We start from the raw sequence: 27163 nt of genomic DNA, 5'->3' as shown, positions 1-27163 counted from the left end.
TTGATTTTAATCTGATTAAGACAATACTCTGATTAACAGTCGACAGCCATTTTTGATTAATCTAATCAGATTACGGTCATAATGGAACTAAAGAGAAATAGAATGAAGAGATGTGGAGTATGCTGATCTTAGTCGCATTATTGAAGTGCAGCGCAGACATGAAACACCGCAGTCAGACGATTACCGTGTGGTGTAGGACTTATCGCCGTGTTTTGGGACAGGATAATCCACACACACACACACAAAGAAAAAAACATTTAAACAAATAGAAATTATGTAAGGTTATACACTGAAAGCTTTGTATATTCATGTATGTATTTTATGTTAGTTAAGCTTATATGGGACTGCCAGTGTGAACGAACGATTTGAAGACCTGCCAGAAGAGCAGAGCAGAATCAGAGCTAAAACAATGGAGGATTACTTTCTCTTTCTTAGTAGCGTCGCATTGTACAGCAGTGTTCTAGTTATGACCTGTATGTAGTAGTCACTCTGACCAATCAGAGTAAAGTTGGCTCAATCTGACCAATCACAGTAAAGTAGGCTCAATCTGACCAATCAGATCAGAGTAGGCTTAATCTGACCAATCAGATCAGAGTAGGCTTAATCTGACCAATCAGAGTAAAGTAGACTCAATCTGACCAATCAGATCAGAGTAGGCTTAATCTGACCAATCAGAGTAAAGTAGGCTCAATCTGACCAATCACAGTAAAGTAGACTCAATCTGACCAATCACAGTAGACTCAATCTGACCAATCACAGTAAAGTAGACTCAATCTGACCAATCACAATAAAGTAGGCTGAATCTGACCAATCAGAGTAAAGTAGACTCAATCTCACTAATCACAGTAAAGTAGGCTCAATCTGACCAATCAGATCAGAGTAGGCTCAATCTGACCAATAAGATCAGAGTAGGCTCATTCTGACCAATCAGAGTAAAGTAGACTCAATCTGACCAATCAGATCAGAATAGACTCAATCAGACCAATCAGAGTAAAGTAGACTCAATCAGACCAATCAGATCAGAGTTGGCTCAATCTAACCAATGAGATCAGAGTAGGCTCAATCTGACCTATCAGATCAGAGTAGATCATCTCACACTTCAGAGTGGTGCAGGATGATAGGAGAGCGGGATTAAGCATCAGGAGCAGCTCTCTGCAGATCAAATGTCTTGTCAAACATTCACACATGAAACAGTTTTATAACATTAACCAGACGAGACGACCTGCATAATGAAGCAGAGTTCATGACCTACTGATGACGATAATGAAGTCTCTGACCCCTACACTGTATTCGATTAAGGCCCGCCCCCTCCTCAACCCTACAGCTCCCTCTGGCAGTGATGTGGGTCAGTAATACTGCAGTACAGAGCCTCTGCTGCTGTAACAACACACACTCCAGTGCTTCACTACCGCTACCCTGCTGCTGTCACTGCCGTCTGCTGTTTATACACGCTCTGAAGCTCCACAGAGAGAGAGAGAGACGTCACCCGCTGCCCGTCACACACTCTGACAGCTGTCAATCAACCCTGACCGCCGGGCCACACTGCATTCTGGGAGTTGTAGTCACAGACAGGTTTGAGCTGTTCTGTGTCTGATCTGTCAGGCTGAGAGAGATTTAGACAGAGGACAGACAGACACACACACTGACACATGCTGTCTGCTCTGCTTCTTTTGTTCATGGATTGTTTTGACTTTCAACCGTTTCAATAAACCATCAGAAAACAGATATTTAGCTCTAGTCAGGCACTGTGATCACACACACACACACACACACACACACACACACACACACACACACACACACACACACACACACACACACACACACACACTTTTGCATGTGTTCACGTTATATTAAAGCAGTCCTGATGTGCTCGTCTCCTCCTGGATGTCCGCCAGTGTGTGGTGCGGTGTGTATCTGCAGTTCCACACCTCAGAGTGACCCCACTGGTCATCCCGTTTCAGGTCCATCCAGAACTGGAATGAGGAGCTGCTGTGGACATCAGTGTTGAGTTCTGGAGTGTGTGACGTCACAAGGCGGATCATCAGAGGATCAGTCAAATACACTGAGTCTGATCTGACAGTAGTGACGTTCATTCATTCCTTTTCAGCTTAGTCCCTTTATTAATCAGGGGTCGCCACATAGGTGTGAACCATGAACATGTTTTAAGCAGCTGATGCCCTTCCAGCCGCAACCCAACACTGGGAAACACCCACACACTCTTGCATTTACACTCACACACTACGGCCAGTTCAGTTGATCAGTTCCCCTATAGCGCATGTGTTTGGACTGTGGGGGAAACCGGAGCACCCGGAGGAAACCCATGCCAACAAAGGGGAGAACATGCAAACTCCACACAGAAATGACCCAGCCGGGACTCAAACCGGTGACTTACTTGCTGTGAGGCGATTGTGCAATCCACTGTGCTGCCAGTGTTTACAGAATATGTCATTATTTATACAAGTACGGACGGAAGCTGCTGCTTTAAAAGGGGCGTGACTGTGCTCATACACAGCCTCTGTCCACCAATCACAACACACTTCCTCTTAATGAAGGCGGGGCTTAACCAAACTCGCGGCTAACAGGGCCGTCAGTGTCCGGCTGTGGAGAAATGTGCTGTAATGATGTAAATGATGTGGGAAATCATCTGTTTTTCCAGCCATTAGGCGTGAGAGCGTGTTCTCGCACCCGCAGATAAAACACAGACTCTGCGAAAGGCCGTCATATCAACGAGATAAGTTAAATCAGTTCCTCCAACCCGGGCCGATAAGAGGAAACTAAATCCACAGAGAGAGAAACTTTATTCCTTCCTAATGAAAACCATAATAGAATTCAGCAGAACGTCTCAAAGCAGCTGCACACACACACACACCGAGAGAGAGAGAGACAGAGAGAGAGAGAGAGAGAGAGAGAGAGATGTGGAGAGAGAGAGAGAGAGAGAGAGAGAGAGAGAGAGAGGGAGATGGAGAGAGATGTGGAGAGAGAGAGAGGGAGAGAGAAAGTGTGAGAACAAAGTCAATGGCAGTTTTTGGGACAGTTGCTAGGGTGTTGTAAGTGGTTGCTAGGGTGTGGCTAGTAAATTAAAAGGTCATCAGTGATTGGCAGATTGGTAGTCTAAGTTAAATGAGCCCAAACCTAAGTCCTTATGACAGTCTGGCAAAAAGTTATGAGGTCATAAAGTCTGGTCCGATGTTAAGTCAAAGGGGCTTGTCTGCATTTTCCAGGTCGGATCAAGTCTGATCAGTTGGAGAAGATATAGCAAGATATACAGGAGTTTGCATGTTCTCCCCGTGTTGGCGAGGGTTTCCCCCGGGTGCTCCGGTTTCACTACTTTCTTTTTATTTGTGTTTTTCAAACTGTCCTGAATTGTTCTTATTTGGGGTTGTACTAATGCAGCAAACACACACATGATGAAGATGAAAACATCAGTATACACAGACAATGGAAGTGCATAGATAAATATATGTACAATACATATGTGTACAGTAAGACCTCTGAGTGAGAATGAACACAGTAATAGAGCTCGTGAAGAAGTGCTGATGATGATCACACTGCAGACGACACTAACACTTGACTTCAGGAGGAAACACTTCCTGAAGAACAGCAATGCTGAGATCGTTCAGACGTCAGACTCGCTGCTCTGATTGGAGACCCTTTATGAATGACGTCAGACTCCCCAGATGCTGAGATCAGACGCTCTACACACACTACACATGGCCCGAGTTCATCCATGGAGGAACTGACTGGAGAATTCTGCTCTGCTATTGGTGGATCTGATGTGAGTGACGAGCTGGCTCCGCCCCCTGAGTCAGTAAACACCAATCAAAGAAAAGATGTGTGTTTTCAGTCAAGTTCATGAGACGTTCAGTCCAGCAGTGTGTGTTCATCTGTGGTGTGTGTGTGTGTATCTGAACACAGTAAAATGAAGACGATACCGCAGTGAAGAGCAGAGCAGAACCAGCATGTGTTCACTGCGGGAGACACTCTGTAGAGCTCAGCACATCATTTCCTGTCAGAGAGCTGAAGGTCAGACACACACACTGTCAAACACACAAACACACTGATATATACACACACACACACACACACACACACACACACACACACAGCGCTGATAAGGCTCTCCCGGTGGATCTCTCATCACAGAGCTGATATCCGCTCAGATATGCCGCTCGAGGGCACTGCGCAGGGGACGAGGGCACGAGCGGCTGACCTTCGCCACACACACACACACGCGCACACACACACGCGCACACACACACACACACACACACACACACACACACACACACACACACACACTGTTATCAGCATGCGTCTGACTGAAGATATTCCTCATGGTGTGCTGATCTGAGGTCAGCTGTCGAGATGCAGGATCAACCACAGCGCTTTATAAACACTGATCTCTGGTCAGACACACACACACACACACACAGAATCTCTCTCTCTCAGACACACACAGGTTTGTGTTTGTGAATTGTGAGGACAGCCCAGAGGTTTCCAGTGTTTAAAGACTGCATTTTACCCCCAACACTAGCAGTGTGTGTGTGTGTGTGTGTGTGTGTCTGTGAGAGTTTGTGTGTGTGTGTGTTTAACACATGCTGACGAACACACCGCATGTGTTTTGTGCTAACAGCAATCTGATGTGCAAAGAGTATCTCGCCTTCGGACAAACACACACCTGCAGCTAATCATTTAACCTTCTGCATCTGCTCACACGCGCACACACACACACACACACACACACACGCACACACACACACACACACACACACACACACACGCCCGAGGCTTTTACACATCTGCCGTCATCAGATTTACTGAACCCAGATCAGTTCCATAGCGCTGTATCACTCACATTCACTGAATCACCTGAATACACCTGTCTGTGAGTGTGAGTGTGAGTGTGAGTGTGTGTGTGTGTGTGTGTGTCTGTGTGTTTATATGTGTGTGTGTGTGTTTATGTGTGTGTGTGTGTGTGTGTTTCCTCTTCAGCAAGTTCTGACACAGTAGCATTGCTAAATTAAGCAAACATGTAAAGCAATGACACACAGGAAGAGCGCGCGCACAGTGTTCAACAGTCTGACTGACGCTGGGATGGAGGAGATCTGTTCCGCTTCCAGCAGCAGGTTCTGTGTCTTCTACCAGGACGTACAAGATCATGAAGCGGGAAGCGTACAGCGCATGAGATGGACAGTTCAGAACTGTGTAGGCTTCATTCAGAGAGCACTGCTCATGGAGTGTTTAATACTGGTGAAGGTTTCTGATCCTGTTAGTCTCAAAGCAACTCTGATAATATTCAACATTTTTGATTTCAGGTTCACAGAAAGATCACCATGTAGACAGACCATCCCTGATGACTCTCCAATACAGCCTGATAGAGTAAGTACAGGATTTACTTGTCAACACCATAGTGATCTGACAGCAGCAGGCCTGAGCTACACACACACCTGGGGCCTCATGAATGAAGACTAGCGTTAAGTTAATACTAAAGCATTGTGTACGGACAGAGCTGTAAATGTGCATACGTGTGACGAAAGGGCAGCCAGTAAGTGCAGTGCAGGTAAACCTCACTCCTCTGACCTCTAAAGATACTCTAGCGACAGACCCTAGAGGTCATGGTCTTTAGCCTCTTTGTCAGAGCAACAGATTCCCATGCAGAAGGTCGCCGGTTCGATACCAGCTCGGAGCGGGTTGGGTGGCGTAGGACCGGCGGGGTTACATACACAGTACAATTATCAGATGTATGAAACACTGCGCACACAGAGTCCCACACATATTCTCTTTGCACATCTGATTTAACCTGTAACTGAGTGCAAAACCCTCCCTGCCTCCTCCCCCTAATAAATATGGTAATGACTCCACTTTTGGCAAAACCGAAGGACATAGCAATGGCAAAAGCAAGCGAGAAGAGAAACTCTGAACAGAATGTGAATGTGAGGTGCTCCTATCGCAGGTAGACCAGAGAAAACTGTGTTATTTGCTTGTTATTTGCAAGTCATTACCTACGACTGACACACACACTTCGGGAAATTGGCTCCCTTGTTGCACATCGAAGACCGAACTTTGAGTTCTGTAACGACGCTCTGTTTACAAACACAGCAACAGAGCCCTTTGTCTGGGTCACACAACCGAAGCGACGAAGGAAACGCAGCCGGAAAAGAGGAAAAAGAGCCGGCGTCCTCGTCAGACTAAGACGCTGTGGATTTCGACCTCCGCTGCCCACCATTCTGCTGGCTAACGTTCAGTCACTGGACAACGACCTTTACGAGTTACGGCCGCACATTTCCTTCCAACAGGTAACTAGAAACTCTTCTAAGCTTTTCACTCATCATAGCACACGTGCTGCTGATTATGTGACAATAAAAGTGATATGGTTTGTTTTGTCCTCCAGAATTATTCACAAAAGAAGAGAATAGAGTGTGAGAGTTTAGCTGACGCGGTTAACACAGCGGGGTCTGATCATCACACTGTGAGTGTATTAAAAAAGAAATGGTCTGATGTGAAGGTGCAGGTGAAGAGGAGTACAGCGGCGCACCGTCAACCTGTGGAGCGAACAGGCGGAGGAGCAGGGGACGCTGAACTAACACCCTGTGAGGAGAGAGCTGCCTCAACTGTGGGCGACACTTTACTGTCTGGAGTAGTGTCCGTGTCTGTGGGAGACACAGATGTATTAGAGCAGTGGTTCTCAACTGTGGTACATGTACCATTAGCGGTGCGCAGGCTTACTTCTAGAGGTGCGTGGAGGAATCACTGAATATTTGATGTGTACAATAACACCAATGTGATCAGCTTTGGCTGTTCTCTAAAGCCTATGATCAAAGCGCTGTGCATAAAATGCTTACTTTACTGCATCGCGTCATCAGCTGCTAAAATATCTATTCAATTTGGTGCAGAACTAGAGAAAGAGGTGCGTGGTGCTTGCAGAGAGCAGTGGTCTCAAACCCTTGTGCCACAGACCGGCACCGGTCTATAGATCAATGGGTACCGGGTCGCAATCATGAACTATTTCCGTTTTATTAATAATCTGAGTCTGAACGATCATTTATTTTGAAAAAACTTTTATTTTACATTTAGCAGACGCTTTTATCCAAAGCAACTTACAAATGAAGACAAGGAAGCAACTTACACAACTATAAGAGAAAACAATGAAGAAGTGCTGTAGGCAAGATTCAGGTGTGTAAAGAAAGTGTAAGAAGCAAAACTTTAGTCATTTTTTTTTTGTAGTTAGTGGAGGAGTCAGAGAGGGAATTGCAGATTAGTAAGGAAAGTGGAGACTAAATAGTTGAGTTCTCTGCCGTTCTTTTTTTATTCTTTTGTTACATCTTAGTCACTTGAGTGCCACAATTTAACCCACAAGCCAGCAAAATGAGTAAGAACTGCAGCACGACGCGCTTGCATGTTCCAGGCGTGCCCAGTTGAAAACATCTTAACTTTTCAGGATGCCACACCGCGAGTCACGTGACAAGATATATATTTTGTATGGAATATAATTTCGTTGAATGAATATGACTCTGCCTCGTCTTCGAACCGTGCAGTGCTGTAGCTGCTTAATTTGGCCAACTACACTACTTCAATACTGTTGATCAGGGGCGTTGCTAGGGTCGAAAGGGATAAGGGGCTTAGCACCAAAGAACCCCCATTGCCCCCCCCCCCCCCCCAAACCAAAAAAAAAACACTTTCATAAGTTGATCTACTCTAATCTTAACAATAGGATTAAAGATGGTTTAGTGATAAATAAAGGGTTTTTGAGTTGACAGTCTATAACAATAAATTGTGAAGCTTTGTGACTTGTAACACCAAAAAGGAAAAAAATTGATAAATTACCCACTTCTTATTTACTAGTCTGTTATGAGGCATATCATGCCCCTTGAGCCTCCTATCTCCTCTCCTGATTTGTAGTTTCTGTTTGTTTTTTGAAAATTAAAATTTCTGCATGTCTTCAAATCTGAAAATATGATTTATTTTATAGACCAAGTTGTTATTCAATGTGATACAAAGCTACACACATGTTTATTTGGACAGAGTGATTAACTGAGGTGTAGTGTTGTCAAGATACTGGAATTACTAAATTCAATACGTCGCAAAATATTGATTTTCAATGGGCTTTTTTAAAAACAATTGTATCAAAAATAGTACAAAAAATAAAGATTTAAATGCTTGAAATGTGATTACTTCAAATTTCTTTAGAGGGAGATTTTTAGTTTTCCTCAAAATAAGGTGATGTGAGCATTGTAGCACATTGAATGCATGTAATGCCTGTTTCATTCTCACTTGAGCAGAAATTCCATATATGCCTCACAAAAGTTGTAGAATATTCCAGGAAAACCCTAATATTATGGATGAAGCAATCCAGCTATTGCTGGAGTTGAATGAAAATAAGATCTGAATAAACATAAAAAAGGCTTAAACTGATCATTTACACGACTGTGACAATAAATGTAGATGAAGTCAGAATTTTTTGCCCCCCTTTTCATTTTTTTTCCTATTTTAAATATTTTCAAAATGATGTTTAACAAAGCAAGGACATTTTTACATTATGTCTGATAATACTTTTTCTTCTGGAGAAAGTCTTATTTGTCTTATTTAGGCTAGAATAAAAGCAGTTTTACATTTTTTAAAAACCATTTAAGGATCAAAATTATTAGCCCCTTTAAGCTATATTTTTTTCCGATAGTCAGCATAAAAAACTATCGTTATACAATGACTTGCCAAATTACCCTAACCTGCCTTTAAATGTCACTTTAAGCTGTATAGAAGTTTCTTTAAAAATGTCTAGTCAAGTACTTACTGTCATCATGGCAAAGAGAAAATAAATCAGTTATTAGAGATGAGCTATTAAAACTATTATGTTTAGAAATGTGTTAAAAAAATAAACAGGGGCCCCGGGGGCATTAGGTATTTTCATAAGAAAGTCGATTTATAATCCGCTGCTAACTGACAAAGCATGTTACTGTAGAATATAGCCATAAAATAATATGCTAGATACATGAACTCACTGTGATTTAACTATTACAGAAACAGATGTGACTGGCTATATCATATCTAGATAAAGATGTCTATATATATATATCATATCTAGAAAGCTAGTACAATTTACATTTTTCTGACTAATTCGCATGTATTTACATTAATGTGCAGCACATTTTATTGATTACCTACAGTTTTGTTATTTCACTAAAACTACACACATTTCCTGCTGTAAAACAAATATTAAGCTTCATCTGTAACTTGAACTATTCAGTTTTGCGAAACAGTTGTATTATTAGCTCATCAGCTTCAGCTGCTCATAATAATGAATGATGTGCAGTGGCGGAATATTTTTAAACCATGTGACAACAGAGCCACTCCCACCTGCCGGTAGAAACAGGTACTGCTGAATAGATTACTTTTTAAATACCCGACACAAACACTGCTTTAGGTAGAATACACGTGATATACACGTGTTAATTGTCAGAACTTTGATAACAAAATAAATGTTGTACAACCTTTTTTTATTTAAGTGCAACATATTCCAAAAGATCAGGGGCTTTTGACAATACATCAAGGGCTTAAGCCCCCAAAGCCCCCCCCTCGCAACGCCCCTGCTGTTGATTGTGGTGGTTCTGGGAGAGAGAGTTTTTTTCTGAAGTAGTACTTGGTGAAAAAGTACTTGGTCAGTGTGTGGGTTGTTGAGGGGTTAACAGCCATGTGTTTAATGGATAACTGCACTCTCCTGATATGCAGTTAAATAATTACGCTCAATAAAATAAACTTAGCTGGAATATTATCTTTACATACATCACTCACCAAGAAGCCACCCATCGCACACCCTGCCACCATGGACCCTTCTCGCCGTCTCTCTTTCCAAATTTGGACCCAACTCAGCCAAATCTAAGGACAGCTCCTGGAAATCTGAAACGGCTAATAAGCCATTCATCAGAAAATCACTGTGATCTCTAAAAGATGCGTTCCCTTCCGATTCGCCCACTGAAAATGTCCTCTAATAAGGCCAACGCTGCCATAGCCTGAGGGTTGTGTACATCTGCTAATGCTCTAAATCACATCACTGGAAAAACAATATGGTGTCAATTCACCAATTCTAGATGAACAGCAGTGTTTTCCACATGTGCTGGTGTGATACTTTGTAGTGTGCAGTTTAACACAACGGCCTCTAGGAGTCGCCAGTGGAAATAAAACAAACACATGAAACACGAACGCCAGACATGAAGATATCGAGGACCAGCGCACATTCCCACGTTCATTACATCGTTAGTAAATCCAAACGTGAGCGTGAAACCTGCCGTACGCAAAGTGTTTGTGTGTGCGCAGCATACATGAGGCCCCTGGTGCAGTAGAACTGGCATGGGCAGAGGACGAGTCTCCACCAATATCCAGCGGCTGATGAAGTGACCCACCGATACTGTAATCACTCTGAGTATCGCGCTGTGAACATTCAGCTGGACACACAGACAGGGTTACATCACGCCCTCTCCTCCAGTGCCTCCAACACACACGAGCACTGTGATTGGCTGTTCTGCTCCCTGCTGTCATGTGACAGGCTGTACTGTTAGCTGTGCTCACATTTAATAGCGCCAAACTGCACAAAGCACACTCCCCACGCTGAACTGAGCTGTGTGACACAAGCGCACGACTGAGGAAGGTGGACATATTTAACCCGGGCTTTATTCACAGTACAGTGTCAGTGTGTCATAATAATGCTAACGCTAACGCTAGTGTTTGCTCTGCTCTGATGATCTAACGCTACAGCAGGCTGATGAGGAGAACACCGACTGAACACCGACTGACTGCACCTTCACATGTGGAAACAGGAACATGATCTCTCATCACGGCCAATCACATCCTCATATGTGTCCACCAATGACAAGAGCAAACACACACACACACACACACACACACACACACACACACACACACACACACACACACACACACACACACACACAATGCTGTTCAGAGATGAGTGTGTTGGTCGGGCTCTGTCCTCCATCATCAGCTCTGCCGTATGGCGCTGTGAGGACGCGCTGGGCGCAGGGCTAATGCGCTCCACTGAATGATGCTAATCACGCTGTAAATCTGAGTTAGCATCTCCTGCTAAACAGATGAATCTGCTCCTGCGAGCGCATCACTGGAGTCCCGCAGCGCCGCTCACACCTTTCCTCCTCATTCTGCTGTGTGTGTGTGTGTGTGTGTGTGTGTGTGTGTGTGCATCCGCAGTCGGAGCTGTTTATCCAATCAGCACTGATTACTGCTGCTGCTAATGAAGCCTGTTTGAGGAGCTTTTGATTAGCCAATCAGACGCAGCACGCTATCAGCTAATGCACCGCTTCCTGTTTCATTTCCCGCCGCCAGACCTCTGCTGTGCCGCTGAACATACAGGCACTTCCTGTTCTACAACTCACTCATCACTTCCTGTTCGACAACTAACTCTCCATTTCCTGTTGAACAACTAACTCTCTACTTCCTGTATGACAACCAACTCTCCACTTCCTAAATATTCACTTCCTGTTCGACAACCGACTCTTCACTTCCTGTTCAACAACCAACTCTCCACTTCCTAACTCTTCACTTCCTGTTAAACACCTAACTCTCCACTTCCTAAAACTTCACTTCCTGTTCGCCAACCAGCTCTTAACTTCCTGTTCGACAACCAACTCTTCACTTCCTGTTTGACATCCAGCTCTTCACTTCCTGTTCTACAACTAACTGTCCACTTCCTGTTTGACAACCAAACCTTCACTTCCTGTTAAATCACTATCTTTTTACTTCACTTCCTGTTCGATAACCAGCTTTTCACTTCCTGTTCTATACAACTAACTTATGACTTCCTGTTCAATAAGCAAATCTTCACTTCCTGTTCAACAATCAATTCTTTACTTCCTGTTCTGCATCCAGCTCTTCCTGTCGTGTTGAAGGTGGTGTGGAGGCCGCAGTGCTCTGTAGATGTGTGCGGTGATGTGGAGTGTATCACATGCTAGTGCGCACACACACACACACACAGCAGCTCTCCACCTGGCTCAGATGAACACACACATCAGCAGTGTGTGAAGCTGAGCTCAGTCACTCCTGATCCAGGGTCAGCAGACAGACCTGAGAGGTCAGAGGTCAGGGCAGCCGTCTGCTTCATGGTGGAGCTCCAGATAAACACACACACCATCAATAACTCAGCCCGCTAACAGCTCAGCCCTCCTCTGCCAATCACCTGCCCACACACATGCATATTAATGAGAGGGGTGTGGCCGGTGCGTCTCACCAGCGCCTCCTGTTGAATTATGAATGAGCTCCAGCAGACGGGTCTCGCTGTAGACGTTCAGCAGCGTTTAACGGAAATCATTACGGCGAACGCTGTTCTGCTCTGAACGCCGAGGCCTGCCGTCAATCAATCACAGCCGCAGAGAGCGCCCAATCACATTAATAATTAAAGCAGCTCGGTTAAAAGATTAGAGCAAGAGCACGCAGATCATCCAATACACACACACACACACACACACACACACAGACACACACACACACAGACAGACCAGCTGAATCTGCACACACACTCACACTGTAATGATGATTCTACTGTGTGTCCTCCCCCTCCCCCACCCCATCTGCAGTTGTTCATGGTCAAGTGTGTGAGTGTGTGTGCTGTCTGAGCCGTTCCCTCAAGGAGACTGCAACAGTGTCCTCATAAGGTGAAGCATATACTGCTGCTGCTGTACTCGTGGAGTCCCCATAACACAAGGAATACAAGATACACACACACACACTCATGTGAAATGGCCGCCCCTCGGTCTCCATTTTCTGTGCGTCTCCATCTCTCGGCGTGTGGCCCGATCGGCCTGTAAGTGTGTGTTATTAACAGTGTGTCTTCACCTGGCGATGCTCAGCCTCCCGCCGCCGTAATTGAGCCATTTTCTCTCCATTTGGTTTTGTGTGGAGAATAAAAGCGGCGTGCGGCGAATAACACCTGAACACACACAAGCCCAGCGCAGGCGTGATCCACACTCATTAATTCACAGAGAAGCGCTCGTAATTTCAGCTGTATTAAATCACGTGTGATGGGGAGACGCGTGTCCTGCTGCGAGACGGAGACTGATCACAGAACAGCCGAGCTCCTCAAGGACAGCACATGTCCATCTGTGGATTTACAGCACAGAAACATCCAGAAGACAAGATCTGCAGAGGCTGAACGTCCTCCACACACACACCTGCAGCACACACACTCCAGATCAGCCTGCTCATATGCAGATTACACTCATCTGACTAGATTTGCACAATGACACTGACCCCACCCCTTCACTCCAACACCACTAACAGGAGGATGCTAATCCCGCCCCTTAACTGTCAATCATTCTGACATCACTAAGGGGAGGATGCTGATCCCACCCCTCAGCTGTCAATCACTCTGACATCACTTACAGAAGAATGTTAACCCCGCCCTCTTAGCTGTCAATCACAGAGGACACCTTCACCTCAGCAACGGAGCATCTGTGAGTGTTTGTGTGACAGATTACACCACTAATGAAGCCTGATGAACACTGCCTTGTGTCTATCATGAGCAGAACTGAAGACTGTAGTATGTGTGTGCAATGTGTGTGTGTGTGTGTGTGTGTGTGTGTGACCTTCTGAAAAGCATTTGTATTCTTTCTATATTTCACTTGTTTTCTCTCTCTCTCACACACACACACACACACACACACACACGCACATACGCACGCACGCACGCCTGCTCCTCAAAGGTCAGAGTGTGTTCTGTCCTTCATTATAGATGTTCTGCTTTCTGCTGTTCAGATGCTTTAATTGAGCGAGTGTGAGATGAAGAACAGAAGATCTGCGCTTCTGTAGAGTCTTAATTACACAGGACAGATGAGAGGTCAGCGTCTGCGTCTCTGAGTCAAACACACACACAGATGCGCATGCGTACACAAAGACACACACGCACACACACAGAATAAAGCAACTGAAACAGGTCTGTAAAGCCCTTGAGGGTGAGCAAATCTGATTTGGAGTGAACTGCCCCTTTAACATCAGCAGGTTAAACAGGAAGGCTCAGAGATGAACTAACAGCTAGTGGAGGCCTTAAACCCTTCACCAGCGCTGAGTGAACACACTGCTATTCTTTCATCCTGAGCCTTTCATTCTGTCAGCAGCTGCTCTCTCTCTCTCTCGCTCTCTCTCACACACACACACACACACACACACACACGTTTTATTTTTAAAAAACTAAACTAGAAACAGCCTCAGGGCAAGAGCAGGACACAGTCAAACTGTAAACGTCTAACAATCTGACTTCAGAGAGCAGATGAAGGATAAACATTAGCTGATGCTTTCCTGCTACACTCTACACTTCCACAGGAGAACCACAGACAGACAACAAAGAACCACAGACAGAGAACAGAGAACCACAGACAGAAAACAGAGAACCACAGACAGAGAACAGAGAACCACAGACAGAGAACAGAGAACCACAGACAGAGAACAGAGAACCACAGACAGAAAACCACAGACAGAGAACAGAGAACCACAGACAGACAACAGAGAACCACAGACAGAAAACCACAGACAGACAACAGAGAACCACAGACAGAGAACAGAGAACCACAGACAGAGAACAGAGAACCACAGACAGACAACAGAGAACCACAGACAGAGAACAGAGAACCACAGACAGACAACAGAGAACCACAGACAGAAAACCACAGACAGACAACAGAGAACCACAGACAGAGAACAGAGAACCACAGACAGAGAACAGAGAACCACAGACAGACAACAGAGAACCACAGACAGAAAACAGAGAACCACAGAAAACAGAGAACCACAGACAGACAACAGAGAACCACAGACAGAGAACAGAGAACCACAGACAGAGAACAGAGAACCACAGAAAACAGAGAACCACAGACAGACAACAGAGAACCACAGACAGAGAACAGAGAACCACAGACAGAGAACAGAGAACCACAGACAAACAACAGAGAAACATAGACAGACAACAGAGAACCACAGACAGAAAACAGAGAACCACAAACAGACAACAGAGAACCACAGACAGAAAACAGAGAACCACAGACAGACAACAGAGAACCACAGACAGAAAACAGAGAACCACAGACAGAAAACCACAGACAGACAACAGAGAACCACAGACAGAGAACAGAGAACCACAGACAGAAAACCACAGACAGACAACAGAGAACCACAGACAGAGAACAGAGAACCACAGACAGAAAACCACAGACAGACAACAGAGAACCACAGACAGAGAACAGAGAACCACAGACAGAAAACCACAGACAGACAACAGAGAACCACAGACAGAGAACAGAGAACCACAGACAGACAACAGAGAACCACAGACAGAGAACAGAGAACCACAGACAGAGAACAGAGAACCACAGACAGACAACGGAGAAACACAGACAGAAAACCACAGACAGACAACAGAGAACCACAGACAGAGAACAGAGAACCACAGACAGAGAACAGAGAACCACAGACAGACAACAGAGAACCACAGACAGAGAACAGAGAACCACAGACAGACAACAGAGAACCACAGACAGAAAACCACAGACAGACAACAGAGAACCACAGACAGAGAACAGAGAACCACAGACAGAGAACAGAGAACCACAGACAGACAACAGAGAACCACAGACAGAAAACAGAGAACCACAGAAAACAGAGAACCACAGACAGACAACAGAGAACCACAGACAGAGAACAGAGAACCACAGACAGAGAACAGAGAACCACAGAAAACAGAGAACCACAGACAGACAACAGAGAACCACAGACAGAGAACAGAGAACCACAGACAGACAACAGAGAACCACAGACAAACAACAGAGAACCATAGACAGACAACAGAGAACCACAGACAGAAAACAGAGAACCACAAACAGACAACAGAGAACCACAGACAGAAAACAGAGAACCACAGACAGACAACAGAGAACCACAGACAGAAAACAGAGAACCACAGACAGAAAACCACAGACAGACAACAGAGAACCACAGACAGAGAACAGAGAACCACAGACAGAAAACCACAGACAGACAACAGAGAACCACAGACAGAGAACAGAGAACCACAGACAGAAAACCACAGACAGACAACAGAGAACCACAGACAGAGAACAGAGAACCACAGACAGACAACAGAGAACCACAGACAGAAAACCACAGACAGACAACAGAGAACCACAGACAGAGAACAGAGAACCACAGACAGACAACAGAGAACCACAGACAGAAAACCACAGACAGACAACAGAGAACCACAGACAGAGAACAGAGAACCACAGACAGAGAACAGAGAACCACAGACAGAGAACAGAGAACCACAGACAGACAACGGAGAACCACAGACAGAAAACCACAGACAGACAACAGAGAACCACAGACAGAGAACAGAGAACCACAGACAGAGAACAGAGAACCACAGACAGACAACAGAGAACCACAGACAGAGAACAGAGAACCACAGACAGACAACAGAGAACCACAGACAGAAAACCACAGACAGACAACAGAGAACCACAGACAGAGAACAGAGAACCACAGACAGAGAACAGAGAACCACAGACAGACAACAGAGAACCACAGACAGAGAACCACAGACAGACAACAGAGAACCACAGACAGAGAACAGAGAACCACAGAAAACAGAGAACCACAGACAGACAACAGAGAACCACAGACAGAGAACAGAGAACCACAGACAGAGAACAGAAAACCACAGACAAACAACAGAGAACCATAGACAGACAACAGAGAACCACAGACAGAAAACAGAGAACCACAAACAGACAACAGAGAACCACAGACAGAAAACAGAGAACCACAGACAGACAACAGAGAACCACAGACAGAAAACAGAGAACCACAGACAGAAAACCACAGACAGACAACAGAGAACCACAGACAGAGAACAGAGAACCACAGACAGAAAACCACAGACAGAAAACAGAGAACCACAGACAGAGAACAGAGAACCACAGACAGAAAACCACAGACAGACAACAGAGAACCACAGACAGAGAACAGAGAACCACAGACAGAAAACCACAGACAGACAACAGAGAACCACAGACAGAGAACAGAGAACCACAGACAGAGAACAGAGAACCACAGACAGAAAACCACAGACAGACAACAGAGAACCACAGACAGAGAACAGAGAACCACAGACAGAGAACAGAGAACCACAGACAGAAAACCACAGACAGACAACAGAGAACCACAGACAGAGAACAGAGAACCACAGAAAACAGAGAACCACAGACAGACAACAGAGAACCACAGACAGAGAACAGAGAACCACAGACAGAGAACAGAGAACCACAGACAAACAACAGAGAACCATAGACAGACAACAGAGAACCACAGACAGAAAACAGAGAACCACAAACAGACAACAGAGAACCACAGACAGACAACAGAGAACCACAGACAGAAAACAGAGAACCACAAACAGACAACAGAGAACCACAGACAGAAAACAGAGAACCACAGACAGACAACAGAGAACCACAGACAGAAAACAGAGAACCACAAACAGACAACAGAGAACCACAGACAGAAAACAGAGAACCACAGACAGACAACAGAGAACCACAGACAGAAAACAGAGAACCACAGACAGAAAACCACAGACAGACAACAGAGAACCACAGACAGAGAACAGAGAACCACAGACAGAAAACCACAGACAGACAACAGAGAACCACAGACAGAGAACAGAGAACCACAGACAGAAAACCACAGACAGACAACAGAGAACCACAGACAGAGAACAGAGAACCACAGACAGAGAACAGAGAACCACAGACAGAAAACCACAGACAGACAACAGAGAACCACAGACAGAGAACAGAGAACCACAGACAGAGAACAGAGAACCACAGACAGAAAACCACAGACAGACAACAGAGAACCACAAACAGAGAACAGAGAACCACAGACAGACGACAGAGAACCACAGACAGAGGACAGAGAACCACAGACAGAGAACAGAGAACCACAGACAGAGAACAGAGAACCACAGACAGACAACAGAGAACCACAAACAGACAACAGAGAACCACAGACAGAGAACAGAGAACCACAGACAGAGAACCACAGACAGACAACAGAGAACCACAGACAGAGAACAGAGAACCACAGAAAACAGAGAACCACAGACAGACAACAGAGAACCACAGACAGAGAACAGAGAACCACAGACAGAGAACAGAGAACCACAGACAAACAACAGAGAACCATAGACAGACAACAGAGAACCACAGACAGAAAACAGAGAACCACAAACAGACAACAGAGAACCACAGACAGACAACAGAGAACCACAGACAGAGAACCACAGACAGACAACAGAGAACCACAGACAGACAACAGAGAACCACAAAGAACAGAGAACCACAGACAGAGAACAGAGAACCACAGACAGATCACTCAACATCACTCAACTGAATCATCACTGAACTGAATTAAATCATCACTGAACTAAATCATCACTGAACTGAACTGAATCAATACTGAACTGAATAATCACTCAACTGAATCATCTCTGAGCTGAATTGAATCATCACCTAACCAAATCATCACTGAACTGAGTGATCACTGAACTGAGTCATCACTGAACTGAAAGGCTGTTTTGAATCTCCATTGTGAAGAGTGCTATAGAAAAAAATGTGAGTTTACAGATTTATAATGAACACGATGATGATGATGAACACATGATGATGGTGATGAATGAACACGACGATGATGATGAGGATGAACACATGATGATGGTGATGAACACATGATGATGATGATGAACACATGATGATGGTGATGAATGAACACGATGATTATGATGATGATGATGAACACATGATGATGGTGATGAATGAACACGACGATGATGATGAGGATGAACACATGATGATGGTGATGAACACATGATGATGATGATGAACACATGATGATGGTGATGAATGAACACGATGATGATGATGATGATGATGAACACATGATGATGGTGATGAACACATGATGATGATGAACACATGATGATGATGATGATGATCATGAACACATGATGATGGTGATGAACACATGATGATGATGAACATGATGATGATGATGATGATGAACACATAATGATGGTGATGAACACATGATGATGATGAACACATGATGATGGTGATGAACAGATGATGATGATGAACACATGATGATGATGATGAACACATGATGATGATGATGAACACATGATGATGGTGATGAACATGATGATGAACACATGATGATGATGATGAACATGATGATGATGATGAACACATGATGATGAACACAATGATGATGATGAACACATGATGATGATGGTGATGAACACATGATGATGATGGTGATGAACACATGATGATGATGATGAACACATGATGATGGTGATAAACACATGATGATGATGATGATGAAGAACACATGATGATGGTGATGAACACATGATGATGATGAACACATGATGATGGTAATGAACATGATGATGATGATGAACACATGATGATGATGATGAACACATGATGATGATGATGCATACATGATGATGATGATGATGAACATGATGATGATGATGGTGAACACATGATGATGGTGATGAACACATGATGATGGTGATGAACACATGATGATTATGAACACATGATGATGAACACATGATGATGATGAACACATGATGATGATGATGAACACATGATGATGATGGTGATGAACACATGATGATGATGATGAACACATGATGATGATGATGAACACATGATGATGATGATGAACACATGATGGTGATGAACACAAGATGATGATGAACACATGATGATGATGATGAACACATGATGATGATAATGATGATGATGAACACATGATGATGGTGATGAACACATGATGATGATGAACAAATGATGATGGTGATGAACACATGATGATAATGATGATGATGAATACATGATGATGATGAACAAATGATGATGGTGATGAACACATGATGATGATGATGATGATGAACACATGATGATGATGATGATGATGAACACAAGATGATGGTGATGTACACATGATGATGAACACATGATGATGATGATGAACACATGATGATGATGATGAACACATGATGATGGTGATGAACACATGATGATGATGAACACATGATGATGGTGATGAACACATGATGATGATGATGAACACATGATGATGATAATGATGATGATGAACACATGATGATGGTGATGAACACATGATGATGATGAACACATGATGATGGTGATGAACACATGATGATGATGATGATGATGATGAACACAAGATGATGATGATGATGATGAACACAAGAGGATGGTGATGTACACATGATGATGAACACATGATGATGATGATGAACACATGATGATGATTAACACATGATGTTGATGAACACATGATGAACAATCACAGCAAATATCTGCTGAGTCAGGAAAAATAGACAAATCCTGATTTTAGGACACACACACACACACGCGCACACACACACACGCACACACAGAGAAAAACCCCACAAACTCCAGTCTTGTTGCTAGGAGACCCGTGACAGATGCTGTGCTGTGTGATGTGTGTGTTTTCTGATAATATTATAATTATTGTTTTATGGATGTGTGAGCTGACATTACAGAGTCTGACACTACATACAGAGTCTGACGCTTCTTTTGCAGGAAATAAACACACACACACACACACACACACACACACACACACATCCAAAATCAGAGTGTTTGGCAGCCCATTACTGCCGTCACAATCAGCTGAGAAGATGAATCAGATGTGTGTGTGTGTGTGTGTGTGTGTGTGTGTTCCTGTGATGAACAAAAGTAACTGACAGATGTTGACAGTAAGACACAGGGTCTGATCTGATGATGGCGCAGGTTCAGGAAGAGTCCTCACACAGTCGGGCATTTCAGCCTGCAGATGTCAGCACGACTCAAGCTAATGTTGTGGATTCACTCCGAGAAAACAGAACATGGGGAAGATGAGCTTCAGCGTGAGCCGCTTTATTAATGATTCCTGACATTAATATAGCTCTTTTCTGGACACTCACAGCGCTGTACACATGTTTGGGGGAATCTCCTCATCCAGCACCAGTGTGCAGCGTCCACCTGGATGAGGAGACGGCAGCCATATTGCTCCAGCAGCTGATTGGTGGAGAGGAGACAGAGTGATGAAGCCAGTTATGATATGGGGATGTTAGGAGGCCATGATGGACAGAGGCCAGTGAGCAGATTTGGCCAGGATGCCGGGGTTAAACCCCTACTCTTTTACCAAGGACATCCTGGGATTATTAATGAGCACAGAGAGTCAGGAGCTCACTTTAACAGCTCATCTGAAAGACGGTCTGCCAATGCACACATGAGAATAAGCACAGGCACTGTTTACTGTTCTTCCTGTTTCACCAAGGAAGACTGCTCCAGAACATGAAGCACTCGCCATTATCAGGAGTTTGACAAATGAATTGAGTAAATGAATCCTCATTAAATAAATTATTCAGTCATTCATCAGTCATGTGACTTTGACTTGATCTAATTACTGCCAGTTTTAGGGACTGATTGATTTAATGACTGACTATATGATTGATTTACTGACATATTGATTGATTGATTGATTAATGGATTGATTGACTTTGATTAATTTACTGACAGATTGATTGATTGATTGATTGATTGATTGATTGATTGATTGATTGATTGATTGATTGATTGATTGATTGACAGGCCCAGCCCAGTTCAACCATCACAACCTGCGCTCATCTATACTTAATGAAAATAGTAAAGCAGTGAGATGACTTTATAAGGCAATGTTGGCGTTCTGTAAGTGCCCTTGATAGTGCACCTCTCAGTGTAGAGCAGAGGGACTCAGTGAAACACACATCAGCTCAGCGCACACTTCAGCTCAGTGTAATGTAGTGAAGGTGGAGTGAATGAGCGGATCCTGCATCTGTGATCATCCTCAGGTGTGTTTATTTACCTGCAGGAGTGAAGCGACGAGCTCACGGTCACGAGTTTAACACACACACACACACCTCAGCATGGGTGTTCATTACAGATTAAACATGCCAACAGAGATTATCACTCAGTTCAGCACTCATCATACACACACACACACTCACACACACACTCACACACACACACACACACACACACACACACACACACACACACACACACACACACACACACACCTGGGCTGCTTCTCAATATGTGTTCTTGCATCCTCAGGACACATCCTCCGCCGTCGCTGTAGTCCAGCTCTAACCGTACGTTCACACCAAAAGCGGCGAGAGCGTCAAAGTAGCCGGAAGTCATTCATGTTCAATGAGAGCCGGCGGCGATAGGCGATGATAAGCGGCGAGGAGCAGCGCGGCGCGTCTTCGCCGGCGTGAGCGTCGAGGAGAGTTGAAATGAAGTCAACTTTATGGTAATGAGCTATGACGCGGTTCGGCGGCAAGCAATCAGAATAAAGACGTCCACCGCTTGATAGTAGTTCAGGGAACACAGACCTGTGAACTTTGGTTCCGACCACAGTTGTTCCCAAGGGTTTGATTATTGCGGTCGCCGGATTTCCAATTATTTACAATGTTTTCTTACAGGAACATACATTAAATAAGTTACTGGCGAGTTACTGATGTTCATTAATGTTATATAAATTTATCTTTAAAAAGCGGGAATCTCACGCGATGTGACAGTACAGAACAGTACTGCTGCTTCAGGATATTTCAGACATATGGACACATATTTGAAAAATAGAGCAAAGCCACACCACATGCAACTTGATCTTCCATTGTTGTATGAATTTGATAAGAAGTGCGCAACATTTTCACGCTAAAAACTTGTCTTATGCAGGAATGTAACTGATAATGCTGCAACGGCTCCTTTAAGTACGAGATCAATGTAGCGAGTTTTGACGCTCTCGCCGCCGGAGCTGAAGGCAGACAGCGTTGTCGCCAGGGCGGCCAGAGCGACCTTGGACGCTCTCGCCGCTTTCGGTGTGAACGTACGGTAATTCAGACTTCACGTCTGGCCCTGTACAGGCATGTGTTCTGGCCCTGCCCCTTCTGTCGAGGACGCATCAAGAGCTGAGTTGCAAAGCACAGAATGCTCCCAGAATGCATTGCGGCCCAATCACGAACGGTAATGGCGGAGGAGGAACCCACTAAGATCTTACCAATACTCCTCGATCGTGTCATGAAGTGAAGCTTCAACAGTTGTTCAGCCATGAACGCAGCTTTATTATAGTGGTGCATCATGGGATAGCGTAGCGTCTGTCATGTACACACTTTGTAACAGTATCAGTATCAGTATTATCAGTATGCGAGCCGAGCAGTATGTCCGAATACATAGAATTGGAAAATCAGTATGTGAGAAGTACCCGGATGACCTACTACTTCCGGCGAGATTCTGGAGTGCGCATCTCATGCACGCTGCGCTATCCCATTATGCCCCGTGAGAGAATTCATGAATGGAAGTGAAGCGACGCAAATTACGCAGGTAGGTCACGTGACCATGACAAAATGGCGGACGTAGTGCGTCTGAATTCCATTCATACTTTTCACATTCATACTGTATAGAACGCACTTTTCTAATGGCCGAGTAGCACGTTTACATTCAAATGCAGCACCTACTGAGTAGTAGGCAGTTTCGAACGCAGCCAGTGTGTGTGTGTGTGTGTATTAGGCATCTATTTCATCACTTGACCTGCACTGAATATCAAAATAGAAGTCTTAAATGCACAACAAACCCATCCCATAATGATCCCTCAGAATCTGTGTGTATGAATGCAACAGACACATACATCTGCTTCTGGAGTCTACACACGCGCACGCGCGCGCGCACACACACACACACACACACACACACACACACACACACACACACACACACACACACACACACACACACACACACACACACGCACACACACACACACACACACAGTGAGTGGTAAAGGGAATTGCTCCTGATTCTGCTGGTCAATTCTGCTAAATGAGTTTTGGGTCATTAAAATGACACCGGAGGCTGAGAGAGCAATGAACTGTGGGTAATACATCAGCAGAGCAATGGCGGGAAATTATCCAGCAGAAGAGGTCCGAGGCAAATGCCGAAAAGCCTTATTGAGCCAGCGCGCCGTTAAATCTATCCATGTGCAAAATATTAATTATAATTACTCCTGCTAATACTTGTAATTAAGCGTACACTGGAGATGAAGTCAGAGATGTTAATTAAAGAACAAGCCCAAATCTAGAGCAGCTCCGAGGAAGACATCTCACAGTAGAGACCGAGAACCAGCAGAGCAGTCACAAACACAGAGGAAGACTACAACTGATGGACCACAGATAACCAGATCAAGCCCAGAAAACCAGATCAAGCACAGCCAGTCTGAGATGATTGAGCTTTATGACATGCTGCGTTATCCTGCTGGAAGTAGCCATCAGAAGATGGAGACACTGTGCTCATAAAGGGATGGACATGGTCAGCAGCAATACTCAGGTAGGCTGTGGCGTTGATGCTCAATTGGTACTAATGGACCCAAAGAAAATCTCCCCCACACCATTACACCACCACCACCAGCCTGAACCGCTGATACAAGGCAGGATGATCCATGCTTTCATGTTGTTGAGCCGAGCATCTGAATGTGTCAGCAGAAATGGAGACTCATCAGAGCAGCAACGTTTCTCCAATCTTCTATTGTCCAGTTTTGGTGAGTCTGTGTGAATTGTAGCCTCAGTTTCCTGTTCTTAGCTGACAGGAGCGGCACCCGGTGTGCTCTTCTGCTGCTGTAGCCCATCCGCCTCAAGGTTGGCCGTGTTGTGTGTTCAGAGATGCTCTTCTGCAGAGCTCGGTTGTAGCGAGTGCTTATTTGAGTTACTGTTGCCTTTCTATCAGCTGGAACCAGTCTGGCCATTCTCCTCTGACCTCTGGCCTCATCAACAAGGCATTTGCGCCCACAGAACTGCCGCTCAATGGATATTTCCTCTTTGTCGGAGCATTCTCTGTAAAGCCTAGAGATGGTTGTGCGTGAAAATCCCAGTAGATCAGCAGTTTCTGAAATACTCAGAGCAGCCCATCTGGCAGCAACAACCATGCCACGTTCAGAGTCTCTTAAATCCCCTTTCTTCTCCATTCTGATGCTCGCTTTGACCTGCAGCAGATCCTCTTGACCATATCTACATGCCTAAATGCAGTGAGCTGCTGCCATGTGATTGGCTGATTAGAAATGTGCATTAACGTGCAGTTGAACAGGTGTACCTAATAAAGTGGCCAGTGAGTGTATGATATATGCACAAATAAACCACAATAAATCTATCAGCCTATAAGTGTGTGTGTGTGTGTGTGTGTGTGTGTGTACATGTGATAGTGAATTATTCAAATTTCAAAGGGCTTATAAATCATACAGAATGAACTGTTTTCAGAAAGTTGAACTGCACAGTTTCCTCTAAGGGTTAAAACAAACTAGTGTGTGTGTGTGTGTGTGTGTGTGTGTGTGTGTGTGTGTGTGTATGTCTCTATATAGGCTGTGTGTGTGTGTATATTAGAGAGGATGTGTGCATTAGTGTGTATGTGACAGTATGTGTGTGTCTGTAGTCCTCCTAGTCCCCCGGAGCTCAAACACAAAGCGTCTCCATCTTTGTGACTCTCTCCTCTGAGGTCTGGTGTCGATCTCACACATCAGAGAATCTCACACTCACAGAAGACACACATTCGACACGCAATGCAGAGTGTGAGAAGCACAGCAATGAAGGAGACGCAGAGTCATGGAGTCATCACGCGCTTGTTTCTCCAGCGCTTCTTGTTTACTCCTGGCCAAACATGTAATCAGCGGCGGCGCTATTATGAAGAATAATCATCTCAAGCGCCGCCATCTTTCACAGACACCACTCTGTTTCCAGCTCCGCCAGAGACTCAGAGCTCAAATCACAGGCTGTCAGACGAGCGATAACAACAAGCCCGAGTCCTGAAGATCCTGAACCCATGATCTGTGCAGTAAACGCTCTGAAACTCCACTGATCCACTCCATTACAGTCCTGCAGCTCAGACAAGGTCATCGCTTCAGACACTCATTCATTTAGCAGACGCCTTTATCCACAGCGGCCAATAAGGCATCAGAAAAGCACTGCGAGAGACGGGATTAAAGCCTCCTCAGCAAAGAGAGAGAAATGCTCCTCAACAACCCAGAATCCCTCAAACACACACTCAGAATCAGGACGAGTTTTCACTCTGCAGTATATATTGATCCAGAGACACTAGAGCCTGGGGTTCCACTCCGTGCTAATTCACTCATGTAAAAGTAAAAGGCTTCAGATTTACAGGCTCGAGTTCTGATGACAGGAGAGCAGCGGTGGACAGAACGCTTCCAGCATTTCAGCATGAGAAACAACTGAAGAGAAACCAATGACCGCTGTATGAATATACTGTAGCCCTAGATCAATAAAGCACACGTGATATTTACAGACTTTACCTGAATTATTCTACAATATAATGTGAAACAGGAACATTCCCTAATGTACAGTGCCCGGTTGCAGGAGTCATTTCACTAAACGGGGGAAATTCCCTGAGGTACGGCAAAACATTAAGTGTGCTCCAACAGACTTGTTACCCGAGAGCCTTTTCTACGCGTTTCACTGTAGTTTCACACATACAGTACACTGTCATCACCATTTAAATAAAGTCAGATGTTATTGTGACTAAACCGTTCCTCTTTAGTTAAGTGAGGATGATCAGATGTGTGTCTGTTCTGCTCAATAGCAGAATAATGAGAGAGAGATTGTTTGAGAAATGGTTCTAACTCTTGTTGAAAGTCAAGTTTACACACAGTAAGATTATTCTGCCTCTGGAAAAGCTCAGATGATGATGTCGAGGGTTTGGAGGTTTCTGATTGGCTAATTCACAACATTTGAGTTAATGTGAGGCAAAAATGTAGAATAGTGTTGAAGGAAAAGCTCAAACACACTGCTTCCCTGTGTGACAACATGAGAAAATCAACAAGCCAGAATCAACAACAAAGCCAGATTACAGTTTGCTGAATGACACTGGGAAAGACTGATGTGTGGAGACATGTGCTGTGCTCTGATGGAGCTAAGATTGAACAGTTTGGCCATAATGAGCAGTGT

The 27163-nt window shown here is 44.5% G+C and overlaps 1 protein-coding gene and 1 long non-coding RNA gene across 43 annotated transcripts in view; one reads left to right on the top strand and one right to left on the bottom strand.

The window, feature by feature from the left end:
• The window catches only part of nrxn2b (neurexin 2b), a 479670-nt gene that overhangs the window by 431438 nt on the left and 21069 nt on the right, over positions 1-27163 (bottom strand). The gene's annotated exons all lie outside the window — the stretch shown is intronic.
• LOC141375235 (uncharacterized) overlaps positions 23345-27163 on the top strand; it is a 135273-nt gene continuing 131454 nt past the window's right edge. The window contains exon 1 of the long non-coding RNA XR_012382962.1: positions 23345-23714. This is a non-coding gene — a long non-coding RNA (uncharacterized lncRNA). The remainder of the gene's footprint in view (positions 23715-27163) is intronic.

The sequence above is a fragment of the Danio rerio genome, chromosome 7 (assembly GCF_049306965.1).
Source record: "Danio rerio strain Tuebingen ecotype United States chromosome 7, GRCz12tu, whole genome shotgun sequence".
NCBI classification, from domain to species: domain Eukaryota; kingdom Metazoa; phylum Chordata; class Actinopteri; order Cypriniformes; family Danionidae; genus Danio; species Danio rerio.
Note: the sequence above shows the minus strand (reverse complement) of the source record. Positions and strands in the feature narration are given on the sequence as shown.